Genomic DNA, 15,441 nt, shown 5'->3' with positions numbered 1-15,441 from the left:
AATTTGAAAAAACAAAAGAAGAAATAAAGGAAACCATAGAAGCACTGTATACACACCAAAGTGAAAGAGAGAACATGATGAATAAACAGATAAATGAACTCAGGACAGAAATAGACAACATTAAAGAGGAAAACAGCCAGGATATGGAAAACCTCAGAAAAAAGAACGAAACAGAACTCAAAAACAAAACGGAAGGCCAATCCAGCAGAATAGAACAAACAGAAGACAGAATCTCAGAACTTGAAGATGAAATGGTAATTAAAGGAAAAACCGAAGAACTATTAATTAAACAACTCAAGACCTGTGAAAAGAAAATGCAAGAACTCACTGACTCCATCAAAAGACCAAAGTTGAGAATCACGGGCATTGAAGAAGGAGAAGAGGTGCAAGCGAAGGGAATACATAATATATTTAACAAAATAATAACAGAAAATTTCCCAAATCTAGAGAAAGATATTTGCATACAGATGCAACAGGCCTCCAGGACACCAAACAGACCAGATCAAAATAGAACTACCCCACGACATATCATCATTAAAACAACAAGTTCAGAAACTAAGGAAAGAATATTGAAGGCTGTAAGAGAGAAAAAACAAGTAACATACAAAGGTAAACCCATCAAATTCACAGCAGACTTCTCAACAGAAACATTAAAAGCAAGAATAGCGTGGGATGAGATCTTCTGGGCACTGAATGAAAATAACTTCAACCCCAGGATACTCTACCCAGCAAAACTATCATTCAAAATAGATGGAGCAATAAAAGTCTTCCATGATAAGCAGAAACTAAAACAATATGTGACCACAAAGCCACCACTACAAAGGATTCTTCAAGGGATTCTGCACACAGAAAGTGAAACCCAACATAACCATGAAAAGACAGGCAGCACCAAACCACAGGAAAAGAAAAAGCAAGACAGTAGACAGTAACCTCAACATAGGTATACACAATCAAACCTTCAAACAACTAAGACAACTAAATGACAGGAATCACCACGTACCTATCAGTACTAATGCTTAATGTTAATGGACTTAATTCACCAATCAAAAGGCACCGCTTGATGAAATGGATTAAAGAGGAAGATCCAACAATTTGTTGCTTACAGGAGACCCATCTCACCGATAGAAATAAGCATAGGCTAAGGATGAAAGGCTGGAAGAAGATTTACCAAGCCAATGGCCCCCGAAAACAGGCAGGAGTAGCAATACTTATCTCTGACAAAGTAGACTTCAAACCTACATTGATCAAACGAGATAAAGAAGGACATTCCATACTAATAAAAGGGGAAATAGACCAAAAGGAAATAATAATTATCAACCTGTATGCACCCAATGTGAACGCACCCAACTTCATCAAACATACCCTGAAATACCTGAAACCATATATAAACGCCAACACAGTGGTTGTGGGAGACTTTAACACCCCATTATCATCAATAGATAGGTCATCCAAACAAAAAGTCAATAAAGAAATCCAAGATCTAAAATATACAATAGATCAAATGGACCTAGTTGATGTCTACAGAACATTTCATCCAACTTCTACACAATATACATTCTTCTCAGCAGCCCATGGAACCTTCTCCAAAATAGATCATATCCTAGGGCACAAAGCAAGTCTCAGCAAATATAAAAAAATAGAAATTATACCGTGCATACTATCTGATCACAATGAAGTAAAAGTAGAACTCAACAACAAAGTAAAGACAAAAAATATGCAAACAGCTGGAAACTAAATAACTCATTACTTAATGAAGAATGGATCATCGATGAAATAAAAGAGGAAATTAAAAAGTTCCTGGAAGTCAATGAAAATGAAAACACAACCTACCAGAACCTATGGGACACAGCTAAGGCAGTCCTGAGAGGAAAGTTTATAGCCATGAGTGCATATATTAAAAAGACTGAAAGATCCCAAATCAATGACCTAATGATACATCTCAAACTCCTAGAAAAACAAGAACAAGCAAATCCCAAAACAAATAGAAGGAGAGAAATAATAAAAATAAGAGCTGAAATCAACGAAATAGAAACCAAAAAAACCATACAAAGAATTAATGAAACAAAAAGTTGGTTCTTTGAAAAAATAAACAAGATTGATAGACCCCTGGCAAACCTGACTAAAATGAGGGGAGAAAAAACCCAAATTAGTAGAATTAGGAATGCAAAAGGGGAGATAACAACAAACACCATGGAAGTCCAGGAAATCATCAGAGACTACTTTGAGAACCTATATTCAAATAAATTTGAAAATCTAAAAGAAATGGAAAGATTTCTAGATACATATGACCATCCAAAACTGAACCAAGAGGAAATTAATCACCTGAATAGATCTATAACACAAAATGAAATTGAAGCAGCAATCAAGAGTCTCCCCAAAAAGAAAAGTCCAGGACCTGATGGATTCTTTGCTGAATTCTATCAGACCTTTAAAGAAGAACTGATACCAACCGTCCTTAAACTGTTCCATGAAATAGAAAGGGAAGGAAAACTGCCAAACACATTTTATGAAGCCAGTATTACACTTATCCCAAAACCAGGCAAAGACACCTCCAAAAAGGAGAACTATAGGCCAATCTCCTTAATGAACATTGATGCAAAAATTCTCAACAAAATGATGGCAAACCAAATTCAACAACACATCAAAAAGATTATTCACCACGACCATGTAGGCTTCATCCCAGGGATGCAGGGGTGGTTCAATATATGAAAATCAATAAACGTAATAAACCACATTAACAGAAGCAAAGACAAAAACCACTTGATCATCTCAATAGATGCAGAAAAAGCCTTTGATAAGATCCAACACCATTTCATGATAAAAGCTCTAAGAAAACTAGGAATAGAAGAAAAGTACCTCAATATTATAAAAGCTATATATGACAAACCTACAGCCAGCATTATACTTAACAGAGAAAAACTGAAACCATTACCTCTAAAATCAGGAACCAGACAAGGATGCCCACTATCTCCACTCCTATTCAACATAGTACTGGAATTCCTAGCCAGAGCAATTAGGCAAGAAGAAGGAATAAAAGGAATACAAAAAGGTAAAGAAACTGTCAAAATATCCCTATTTGCAGATGACATGATCCTATACCTTAAAGACCCAAAAAACTCTACTCAGAAGTTTCTAGACATCATCAATAGCTATAGCAAGGTAGCAGAATATAAAATTAACATAGAAAAATCATTAGCATTTCTATACACTAACAATGAGCAAACGGAAAAAGGATGTATGAAAACAATTCCATTACAATAGCCTCAAAAAAATCAAATACCTAGGTGTAAACCTAACAAAAGATGTGAAAGACCTCTACAAGGAAAACTATACACTTCTGAAGAGACTGAGGAAGACTATAGAAAGTGAGATCTCCCATGCTCATGGATTGGTAGAATCAACATAGTAAAAATGTCGATACTCCCTAAAGTAATCTACATGTTTAATGCAATTCCCATCAAAATTCCAATGACATTCATTAAAGAGATCGAAAAATCTACCGTGAAATTTATATGGAAACACAGGAAGCCACGAATAGCCAAGGCAATACTCAGTCAAAACATCAATGCAGGAGGTATCACAATAACTGAGTTCAAACTATATTACAAAGCAGTAGCAATAAAAACAGCATGGTACTGGCACAAAAACACACAGGAAGACCAGTGGAACAGAATAGAGGACCCAGATATGAAGCCACAAAACTATAACCAACTTGTCTTTGACAAAGGAGCTAAAAATATACGATGGAGAAATAGCAGCCTCTTCAACAAAAACTGCTGGGAAAACTGGTTAGCAGTCTGCAAAAAACTGAAACTAGGTCCATGTTTATCACCCTATACCAAGTTTAACTCAAAATGGATCAAGGATCTTAATATCAGACCACAAACTCTAAAGTTGATACAGGAAAGAGTAGGAAATACTCTGGAATTAGTAGGTATAGGTAAGAACTTTCTCAATAAAACCCCAGCAGCACAGCAACTAAGAGATAGCATAGATAAATGGGACCTCATAAAACTAAAAAGCTTCTGTTCATCAAAAGAAATGGTCTCTAAACTGAAGATACACCCACAGAGTGGGAGAAAATATTTGCCAGCTATCCATCAGACAAAGGACTGATAACCAGAATATATAGGGAACTTAAAAAACTAAATTCTCCCAAAACTAATGAACCAATAAAGAAATGGGCAAGTGAACTAAACAGAACTTTCTCAAAAGAAGAAATTCAAATGGCCAAAAAGCACATGAAAAAATGCTCACCATCTCTAGCAATAAAGGAAATGCAAATTAAAACCACGCTAAGATTCCACCTCACCCCTGTTAGAATAGCCATCATCAGCAACACCAACAACAACAGGTGTTGGCAAGGATGTGGGGAAAAAGGAACCCTCTTACACTGTTGGTGGGAATTTAAACTAGTACAACCACTCTGGAAAAAAATTTGGAGGCTACTTAAAAAGCTAGACATTATCTACCATTTGATACAGCAATACCACTCTTGGGAATATACCCAAAACACTGTGACACAGGTTACTCCAGAGGCACCTGCACACCCATGTTTATTGCGGCACTATTCACAATAGCCAAGTTATGGAAACAGCCAAGATGCCCCAGCACTGACGAATGGATTAAGAAAATGTGGTATCTATACACAATGGAATTTTATGCAGCCATGAAGAAGAACTCCACTCCCAGTAATATGCCAAAACTTATGAAAACATATGCATACACAAAAGCTTATACATGAATATTTACAGCTGCATAATTCATCATAGTCCAAAAGGTTGACACAATGCAAATGCCCATCAACTCATGAGTGAGTAACAGATGTGAACTATCCAATTAATGGAATATCATGCAACCACCTGATCCATGCTACAATGTGATGAACCTTAAAAGAATAATGTTGAAGGAAAGAACTGAGACTCAAAAGGACACACATTGTATGAGTCCATCTGTGTGAAATAAATCAAACCCATAGAAACAAAACAGTATATTTGTGGTTGCCAGTATATGAGTGAAAGTCTCAGAATTTTTTTTTTTTAGATAGGGTCTTGCTGCATAGACACAGCTAGCCCCAAATTTACTATGTAGTCCAAGCTGGGCTTGAATTTGCAGTACTAGTGACTCAGCCTCCTTAGGGTTAGGATCACAGATATTTACCACCTTAACTTTTAGGGTTCAGAGTTTATTGTGGAGGCTGTAAAGGTGTTTTAAAATGGCTGTGCTGATTACTATGAAAACCTATAAATGGTTGAATTATATAGTATGTTGATTTCTCAATAAAGGTGCCCCAAAAGACCATATCTAGTCAATGAAAAATGTTCAAATGTTTCAAGTGATATAACATCACTATTCACAAGGAAGAAAGGCATATGGCAGGGCAGAGAGAGAGACAGAGATAGAGAGACAGAGGGAGAGAGAGAGAGAGAATGGAAAGACAGAGGGAAGAGTGACCAAGAAGGATAAATGAGCTTCCTCCCACCATATTCCTGCTAGAAAGCCAGCATCTTCAGGGATTCTGGGGAAAGAGTTTACTCAGCAAAGTCTTCTTCATGGTGGTCTTGAGTTCCTTCTCCTCAGACTGAAGATGATGGGGCTGAGGAAGGGTGTGAGGACTGTGTAGGTGATGCCCATCAAAGTGTCTCCTTCCAGGGACTGGGGGTCCTTGGGATTTAGGTAGATGACAGAAGCAAAGCCATAGTGCACCATTACCACTGTCAGGTGGGATGCACAGGTGGAGAAGGCTTTGTATCGCCCCTCAGCTGAGGTGATACTCAAAATGGCAGCAACAATGAAGGCATAGGAGAGCAGAATGAGAAGGAAGCAGCCCAGAAGGGCTGAGATACACACCAGGCCCAGAACTTTGCCCACTACTGGTACATCCTCTCCACAGGCCAACTTCAACAGAGATGGCATATGGCAGAAGAAATGGTGGATGTCATTGGGTCCACAGAAGGTGAGGTTGAATATGACTGTTGTGACCACAATCCCCATGACAGAGCCACCAACCCAGGACCAGGCCACCAGACAGGCACAGCCATGGGGGCTCATGAGCACATTGTAGTGCAGTGGGAGACAGATGGCCACATAGCGGTCATAGCCCATGACAGTGAGTAGGAAGGAGTGGGTGAAGCCAAATGTGAAGGAGAAGAACATCTGGCAGGCACAGGCCAGGAAGGAGATGGAGTGGTGGGTGGACAGCAGGTCAGCCAGCATGTGTGGGATGATGGGCAAGGTGTAGAGGATCTCGGAGATGGACAGGGCACAGTGGAAGAGGTACATGGGTGTGTGGAGGCTGCGCTCACTCCAGATGGTGGCCATGATGATCAGGTTGCCCAGCAGTGTGAACAAATACATCAGCAGAAACAGCAGGAAGAACATCAGCTGAAGGTGGGGAAAGGTGGAAAAGCCAATGAGGATGAACTCAGACATGAAGGTGAAGTTTAAACCAGGTATGGCAGCCATACCTGATGGGAGACAGAAAACATTACTCAGTGTTTAGGAGCACAAGGGTTCCCAGTGAGTTCTGGCCTCCAAGAACATGTGAGAGGCTCCTTCACCTATCCAAGATATGATTAGTCGACCTGCAAATGCGTGTTTATGTTATCATCCCTTAGCATTCATAGGGCATTAGTTTCAGCACAGCCCTATCTACCAGATATCAAAACTTCAGGTGCTCAAATCCCTTTTGAGAATATAGCAGTGTTGCATAGAACCTATGAACATACTCTCAGACTTTAAATCATGTTTAGATGACTTAGAATATTGAACACAATATATTGTGATATAAGTAGTCATCATACCACATTTTTAAAAGAATTATCAGAAGAAAAAAATGATATTTGCTTAATATAGACACAGGAATCACAGACCTAATACATTTTTGAAACACAGATGTAGGATTCATGAATACAGGAAGAACTGTAATAATGTGTTGAGGTTTGAACAAAATCATGGATCTTAAGTACATGACCTCTGACAAGAACTCAATAAATAGTGCTACTGATAAAAACAATTATTATTACTACTATGTTTAAATCCCAGTGCTAGGACCTCAGTGTTTCTACTCAGTGACATGTCGGTTGAGTCTCCAATTCGAAGGTACATGACTTGGCTGAGTACCGTGTCTCAAGCCTGTAATCCTAGTTACTTGGAAGGTGTGGATAGGGATAGTCATGGTTCAATTCCAGCCCAGAGAAAAAGCTCACAGGACCCAATCTCACCAGGTGGTGTTCCCCTGTCATCCCAGTTACACAGGAAGTAAAAATAAAGAGAATTATGGTCGAAGCATAAGGCAAGACCTGGTCTCAAAAATAACTAAAGCCAAAAGGGTTAGGGGCATGGCTAAAGTGATAGAGCACCTACCTAGCAAGTGGGAGGCCCTGAGATCAAACCCTGGTACTGCCAAAAGGAAAGAAATAAATGGTAATGAAATTTGAAATGACAATTAAGTCTAATTGATTATATGATAGAACATAAATGGTATTAGTAGAAAAACTGGCAAAACTTCAGACCTGTAGTCTGCTTAAAATAATTGTGGTGATGTTAAATTCCTGATAATTATACTAGGGTTATGTATTGTACTGCTGAGAGAAGTTATGTGAGAAAAGTACAAGAATTTTCTGTATTCTATTTGCCAATTGTCTCAAGTTGTTTTTTTTAAACATGAAAAGTAAAACAAAAGGAAGGCACTATTCAAATTAGCACCAAAAATGATTAAGTGTATAGGCTTTAGTTTAACCCAGACCATAGAAGGCATCCATGGAAATCAACTAAACCTCTCATGAACAGAAAACATGGCAGATAATTTTTAAAAATCTTGAAATTGAAAGACAACAATAGCCAGATGGTAATTCTCCCACATAGATAATCTCCCCAAAGATGTCCTCATAAAATATGTAGTTGGAGTTCTTGAGAAAGTGACACACTTATTATAAAACTTCCATGACTAAATAAAGATCCATGAATAACGAGTCTAACCTTGACATAGATGAGGGAAAGGAAGCCCTAAAAAGTAGACAAAATGAAAGCCTTAGACAAAGATCAGGCCTTGATAGGTGAGATCACAGCACACATTTAATAGGCAAAGGAGGAATAATTCAGAGAGGCTGTTGACAAAAGTATCTTTCTATAGAAATAAAAGATACTTTCAAAGACAGAATCAAGACTAATTAAAGGGTCTAACTGTGGAAGATAAAAATACACTAACTACAAGAAAAGTTTGCCAGGTACTTGGGGGGCAAAAGCAGAGGATCATGAGTTTGAGACCTGCCTGAGCAAAATTAGTGAGACACTACCTCAAAAACAAAAACTTCCAGGAACTGGTGACTCATGCCTGCAACCCTAGGTATTTGGAGGTTGAGATCAGGAGGATCTCGGTTTGAGGGCAACCCAAGCAAAAAGTTCTAGAGGCTCCATCTCAACCAATAGGCAGACATGTGTGCATCTGCACCCCAGCTGTGGTGGGAAGTACAAAATAGCAAGACTGAGGTCCAGGCCAGCCTGGGCAAAACCAGTCATTCCTTATTTCAAAAATAACCAGACAAAAACAGGCTAGAAGCTTGGCTCAAGAGGTAGAGTGTCTGCCTAGCAAGTGTAAAACCCTGAGTTCAAACCCCAGTACTCAAAAACAAACAACAGGAAGGAAAACATTTAAAATAAAAAGCAAATAAATAAAATAAGTGTTGGATGATTGTTTTTCATTGTGGGGACTTCTTAAAAATGAAATCAAACTATTAAAAGAAGAAAATCCTGAACCAAAAACTAAATAAAGGTGATCAAGACCAATATCAACATCACAGATCTTTGAAACAAAGAGAATCATGGATAAAGTTAACACCTGATAGTCTGCAAGAAGATATGTGCAGTATTAAAAACACCTGTAATCACAGATACCAGGAGGCAGGTCAAGGTTAGCCCAGACAAAAAAGTTAGTAAGAATGAAAAACCGCAAGGAAGTGACATCATCTTTCATCAGTGTAAGAAAATTTAGGGAGCTCGATGCTGCTACAGGTTGGCCTACACTAAAGACAACAATTTTTTATATACTTCAAAATCACACCAGAAGAGACTGGGGTTTTCCAACCTGTGGAAATCATAAATGCTTGAGGACATGGATATGATGTTTACCCTGATTTGATCTTTCCACATTATATACGTGAATCAAATTATCACACAGGACACCATAAATGTATACAAACATTGTTAGTCAAGTGAAAAAAAAAACCTAAGGCAGCCATTCCATCAAGGACCTGGTAGTTCATCATCAAATACAGGACACTTACTCTATGACCCATACACACAGCTCCTGGAAATCCACTTGAAGACACTTCTCACACAGGTAAAGGGATGTGACCAAGGACACTCAGTGCAGCATTGTGTGGGATGGCACAGAGTTGGGGCAGCCTGAAGAACCTCACAAGCTGGGAAAGTGGGGGAGTAAAAATGAGGTGAATTCACATCATGAAATCCAAGGAAAATTTAGGAACCACAAACTTGACATAAATACAGTAAAATGGATGACACATTTCTGAGTGCAGAGAGGAGACCCCAGCACTGAATAATGTCTATGCAACAGGACCTATGTTGTAAGAATCCAGGCAAACAGGACACACTTTGAATGAATTATGACAGGTGCATGGGGAGTGGAAACAAGAGTAGCAAATGAGAATAGATAAATATAAATTAATAAAATAGGGTTCTCACAGTTTTGCAGATCAACCAGGATAAAATGTCATTTGTTGACAAGTAAAATGAACTCAAAAGCCTGCCATTCAAGTTCACTAAAAATGTGTGAATATACATATATTGTTTTTCATACAGATATATATGTATCATTGACTAACTCAAGCTACTGTCTTGACAAGTTTCCAAATGTTCCCCGTGGGACAAGGTTTTCTCCAAAATCACAAAGTTGACCAAAAGCCTGCCTGGAGGACAGTTGCTATGTGTTCTTTCTTGGCAAAGGTCAGTCTAGTGCTTGTGTTGTAGGACCCAGAATGTCACCTGGGAGATGGACAATTTGACTCCACTCAAGGAAGGGTCATCACACATGTGAAAGAAACATGCATGGGCTAGTGGGAACTTGGCCAGCTAAACCAATAATGTTAACACTAGCCACAACTCATTCTTCCTATTCCTCATTCCTCCCTCCTTCAGCCACCATTTCTGGACCACACTCCCTGGCTGTCCACCATGGGAACCCAGTCCCAGCTTTGATCTAGGGCCCTGATCTCTGGCCATTGTGCCTGCCCATTGTCTTCCTCTTCTCCAGCCCTCCTCATTTCACAGGGACAAATAATTTTTGGAGACAACTGCAGGTTGTGGAGTTGTGCAGAACTTGAGCTAAAACCACAATTCTCATTGTGTGTTGGGATAAGCAGTGTGAGAACCCCATGGGATTGTCACACCAAGTGCTCAGCACAAATTTCTGAAAGCTTGACAGCTGACACTGTTAACACTGCTGTCATCTATCACCATTACTAATGGTAGCCTGTTGAGCTGGTCCTCACTTATCATTCCCTGACAGGTGACCCATGTTGGTGCTGTAACTATCCAGAACGTCAATCTCATACCAGGCTAATTTTTCCTGATAGTGTGAATGTCTCCCAACTCTCAGCACCTCAAGGCAGGAGTCCTGCTCATAAATGCACAGATGCTACTAATAATTAGTTTTCCAGGTCCCTTTCTCCATGGAATGTTGTCCAGGCTACACTTTTCCCCAACAACCTCTTCATGAGGCTGTCCAAGGGGGATCTCCAAGTTCTCTGCAGGTACCTGGATCTACGTGAGAATAAACCCAGGGTCCTTTTCATTGCTGCAGGCTTCCAGACTCAGCTCTAAGCTGGTGCATATGCAAGCAGGCTACCAGATCCTGTCCCAGTGCCCTGGTTTCTCAAGAGACACTATCCAGCCTATGGAGCACTCTCTGCTCATGCACCTGTATTATAGAGCTAAGATGTGCACAGGTGCAAAAGCAGACAGAGTTCCACAGAGACCCAGGTACCCTGGTTCCAAAATATACACTGGCAATGACACTCAGTGAACACTCAGCCAGACATGATAACATTGTCCTTTATTCTGCATATATCTACCTAGCAGGGATAAAGGCCAGTACTCATTTGAAAGAGGGATAATCTTGGGGCACACAGCAGCCACATGTCCAAAAGCTTTGTGTTGGTTGACCAGTGCCCCCCACACACACCCAGAATTCATATCCACTTGGAACTTCACAATGGTACCTTGTTTGAAAGAGGGTCTTTGCAGATTTAATTCAGGAACATATCTTGAGATGAGATTGTCATGGATTAGGGTGGGCTCTAAATCCAATAACTAGAAAAGCAGAGGAAACAGAGGAGAGGACATGTGAAAATGGAGAGAGAGGTTGGAGTGATACAAACACCTGGCTGAAGAGGCAATGAAGAATTTTTCCTGAGTCTTTAAAGGGAGCATGGCCCTGCTGACACTTTTGCTTCAGAATTCTAACCTCTGGGGGTGGGGAAAGGAAAAGGGAGAAGGAGAATTTCCCTTGTTTTAAGTTACCAGGGTGTAGCAGTAACTTGCAAAAGCAGCTACAAAAATCTAATAGAAGCTTGGAACCAGTGGCTCATGCCTGCAATCCTATCAACTGAGGAGGCAGAGATCAGGAGGATTGTGGGTCATACCCAGGCACAGCAAATAGTTCAAGAGATCCTATCTCAAAAATACCCAACACAAAACAGGAATGGTGAGAGTGGCTCAAGTGGTAGAGCACTTCCTTAGCATGTATGAAGCCCTGAGTTCAAACCTCAATACCACATTTTAAAAAAGAATCTAATATAGATGCACATACAACCCCACACACACTCACCTACAGTGCAAGCATAAGCACACCAGCATGCAGGATGACACAGTCAAACTTGCCCGTCTGCCTCATAAATGCCCTCCCCCACCCCAGCAAGGGGAATGCACTCCACCTCAGAATGGACCCTGGAGACCCAGCTTGGAGGTGCATTGCTTTGGGAGGGCAGACCTCCTCTCCATGTTATTCCACTGTCCTCTCTTATCCACAAATCAGGGCCTCTTACTACTCCAGTTTTCACTGATCCTCATGCCTTCTGCCTTCCAGCACCCAGAGCACTTACCAGTTCAGCCTGGAAACCAGCTCTGAAAGCAAGGCTTCACTTACCTTCCTTGCAGACCCTTGGGGATGCCCTGAAGCCCACTGTGGGGTAGACTGTGGGCAGAGCACTAAGGTCAAAGTGAAGGAGCAGGTTTATCTCTGCAGGTGTCTTTCCCAGTGGTGGGTTCCCTGAGGCCTCAACACAACCTGTCTAGGAATGAAGAATGCACAGCCCTTACAGTCCAAGGAGGGGGCTGGTGAGCTGAAAATGTGCCTGCCATTCCTCCCATCTATCTCCCATTATCTTTGTATTTCCTCTCTTCATCTTCCTGTTTTCTCTTTCTTCCATCTTTTCTTCTTCCCTCCCTCCTTCCTGGGACCACTTTCTCCCCACCTCTCTCTCACACCTGCCTCAGTTTAGACACTACTCCTCCCAGAAAATATCATCTGTGTCCATCACAGTCCTATAGGGTATCGAGAGTAGCTGCTTCTCAAAGTCTAAGCTTTTGTCAGGAGGACATCCCTCTCTCAACAGGTCCTGGCAAAGGAGTTTGAAGTGTAGATGTCTTGTCTTCAGACAAAATATCCTCTATTGTTGACTCTGGAAAGACAGACACAAATCCTCCCTTCACGTTTTCACGTAGGTTTCTGTGAATCACCATTTGTTCATTGTATTATATCCAGTTTCTCTAAGTATATTTGTGAACTACACAGGATATTTGTAGAAGGCTTATACTCCAATAGTCAAAAGCTTTGAAAATCTTGTTAATTTTCCTATATAGTAACTAATTTCTACTTGTAATGTGATAGTAATTTCAACGTCATTATGCCAGAAATTGAACTGGTATTTTAATAAATAATTCCATACACTAAAAAAAGAACTTACTGTCATGTTAATCTCTATGTTTTTGATGGGGTGGTGAAGGAATGGTTGCCTGCCTGCCTAGCAAGTGTGAAGCCTTCAGTTCAAACCCCAGCACCATCAAAACAAAAATGACTTTGATAATTTGTCAAAATAAGTCTTTTTTGAAAGGTTTGAGAACCATATTATATAGATAAAGCTGACAGACCAAAACAGTGAAATAATAGCTAAAATTTATTGACAGGAAGAAATTACCCAAAGAACAAAGGCAAAATGAAGACATTTGCAGGACAACAAAAGTTTGGAAAGTTATCACCAGAGGAAGTTCTAAAATATGTACTTACAGGAGGCAAATATACCAGAACCAGTAAGAAAATGCAAAAAAAGGTAAAAATTTAGGTAAATCTAGAAAATATTTTGTGTAAAGAAAAGAAGTGTCTAATTGTACATAAAGCACTGAATGAAAATACTGGATAATAATGTATACAAGGAAGGGTGTTGGAAAACAAGACTAAAGCTAATGAATATCCATCCATTGTTTGGGATAGGATGCAACATACGGTTTATACACGTATAGCAAAACTGTCTATAGAGAAAATCCAAAAGAAGCAGCAAAATAACTAATTGAAAGCATGAATGAATTAGAAAGAAGATACAAGACTGTCACACAAAAATCAAGTGTTAAGCGGACATGGTGGTACATGCCTGTAATTTCAGCACTCAGGAGACTGAAGGAGGAAGATAATGAGTATGAGGCAAGCCTGTACTACAAAGTGAGAGCATGTCTCTAAAAATATCTGAACATCGGTGGCTCACACCTGTAATCCTAGCTACTCAGGAGGCAGAGATCAGGAGGATCTAAAGCCAGCCTGGGCAAACAGTTTCTGAGACCCTAGCTTGAAAAAAACCTATCACAAAAAAGGGCTGGTGGAGTAGCTCAAGGTATTGGTCCTCAATTCAAACCCTAGTACCACAAAAAAGTACCTAAAAATAATAAAATGAACAAAGATCAAGAGGACAATCTAAAAAACATTTTGAAAATGCAAATGTTTAAACCTGATACCACTTAGAAAGGCATCACAAAAATAAAACACAAGGGAAAAGAGATGTTACATTTAACAGAAGTGGCCCACCACCATCGGGCACAGAATTGAAACCAAAAATTAACTTGCAACATGGTTCCAAATTCTTTCAGCTGCAGCATCAGGACAACCATATGCATTAAAGAACCTAGGGGTATTGACTCACCTGCATGTTCAGGTTTGCACAGCCACAGATCGATGCAGATCTGGAGGGGGCCATGACACTCAGCTCCAGCCCCTGAGCTACAGCCTGGGAACTGTCCTGCCTGCATAGGAACCGGTGCTGCCGACTTGGCCTTGCCAACCTCAGTTCCACAACAGAGCCTGCCACATCCCTGAAGCCTGGCCCTGACCCTTCCACCTGGGGTCTGGAAGTGGTGACACCCAGTTGGGTCCTCACCAGAAGATGATGCATGGATCCCAAAGGAGACATGTCTATGAGTGCCCAGCAGGGTGACCTTTATTATATTATAAATCATAGACATTGTCATGTAAGTGACTCCAGCAATCTCACCTGTGGTGTGAAAGGATGTTGATTACTCAGGAACCTTGTACATGCGACTTTGGAAACTGACCTGAGGATGGCACTTTCACTTGTGGGCCCTGAATAATCCTGACTCATTTTCAGCCTCACCTGGCCATGGACCACAGCAGCATGGATTACCAGAGACCCATCCAGTGTTCTAACAGCAGAACTCCCAGAAATGGAGTGAATACCACACTCATCAGTGTGGTAGGTAACAGGCCCAAGATCTGCAAACCTTTAAGCAAACTTCTAAGCAAACCTCATCAAAACACAAGCCAAACACAGAGCCAAGGTCCTAGAGACAAACCAGAAAGGACATATACCCACTAGAGACCCTGGGAGCAGGCCTCCTAAGGGGATCACAGCAGTCCACAAGACCCACGTCAAGTCCTGTTCAACCACTATCAGAAGCAATTCTATTCTCCAGACAACCTCATAAGACTTCAACTAGCAAAAAAAAATCTGTAAAGACTGAAAGGTAAGGTGCTGGTGGCTCACACCTGTGATCTTAACTGCTTGGAAAGCTGAGATTGGCAGGATGGTCAGGACAGGAAAATGCTTTGCAAGACCCAACCTCAAAATAACCAGAGCAAAATGGACTGGAGAAGTAGCTCAAGTGGTAGAGCATCTGCTTTGCAAGCTCTGGACTCCTGCATTCAAAGCCCAGTCACACCAAAAAAGACTGAAAGAAGGACTTTTTCCTTCATGTGCACAGACACCAACACAAGGCTATCTGGATAAACAAGAATTAGGCAAACGTGACAGCACTACAGTAAAATTAAATAAAGTTCCATCAATTAGCCTCTTAGAAATGGAGAAAGAGAAAATACCTGAAGACAACTCCAAATAATTATTGTTACAACGTCCAAAG

The 15,441-nt window shown here is 40.4% G+C and overlaps 1 pseudogene; it reads right to left on the bottom strand.

Annotated features, from left to right (window-relative positions):
• Positions 1-5,509: 5,509 nt before the first annotated feature.
• Positions 5,510-14,477, bottom strand: LOC141416081 (olfactory receptor 10H5-like; annotated as a pseudogene).
• Positions 14,478-15,441: the final 964 nt, after the last annotated feature.

The sequence above is a fragment of the Castor canadensis genome, chromosome 14, assembly GCF_047511655.1.
Source record: "Castor canadensis chromosome 14, mCasCan1.hap1v2, whole genome shotgun sequence".
NCBI classification, from domain to species: domain Eukaryota; kingdom Metazoa; phylum Chordata; class Mammalia; order Rodentia; family Castoridae; genus Castor; species Castor canadensis.
Note: the sequence above shows the minus strand (reverse complement) of the source record. Positions and strands in the feature narration are given on the sequence as shown.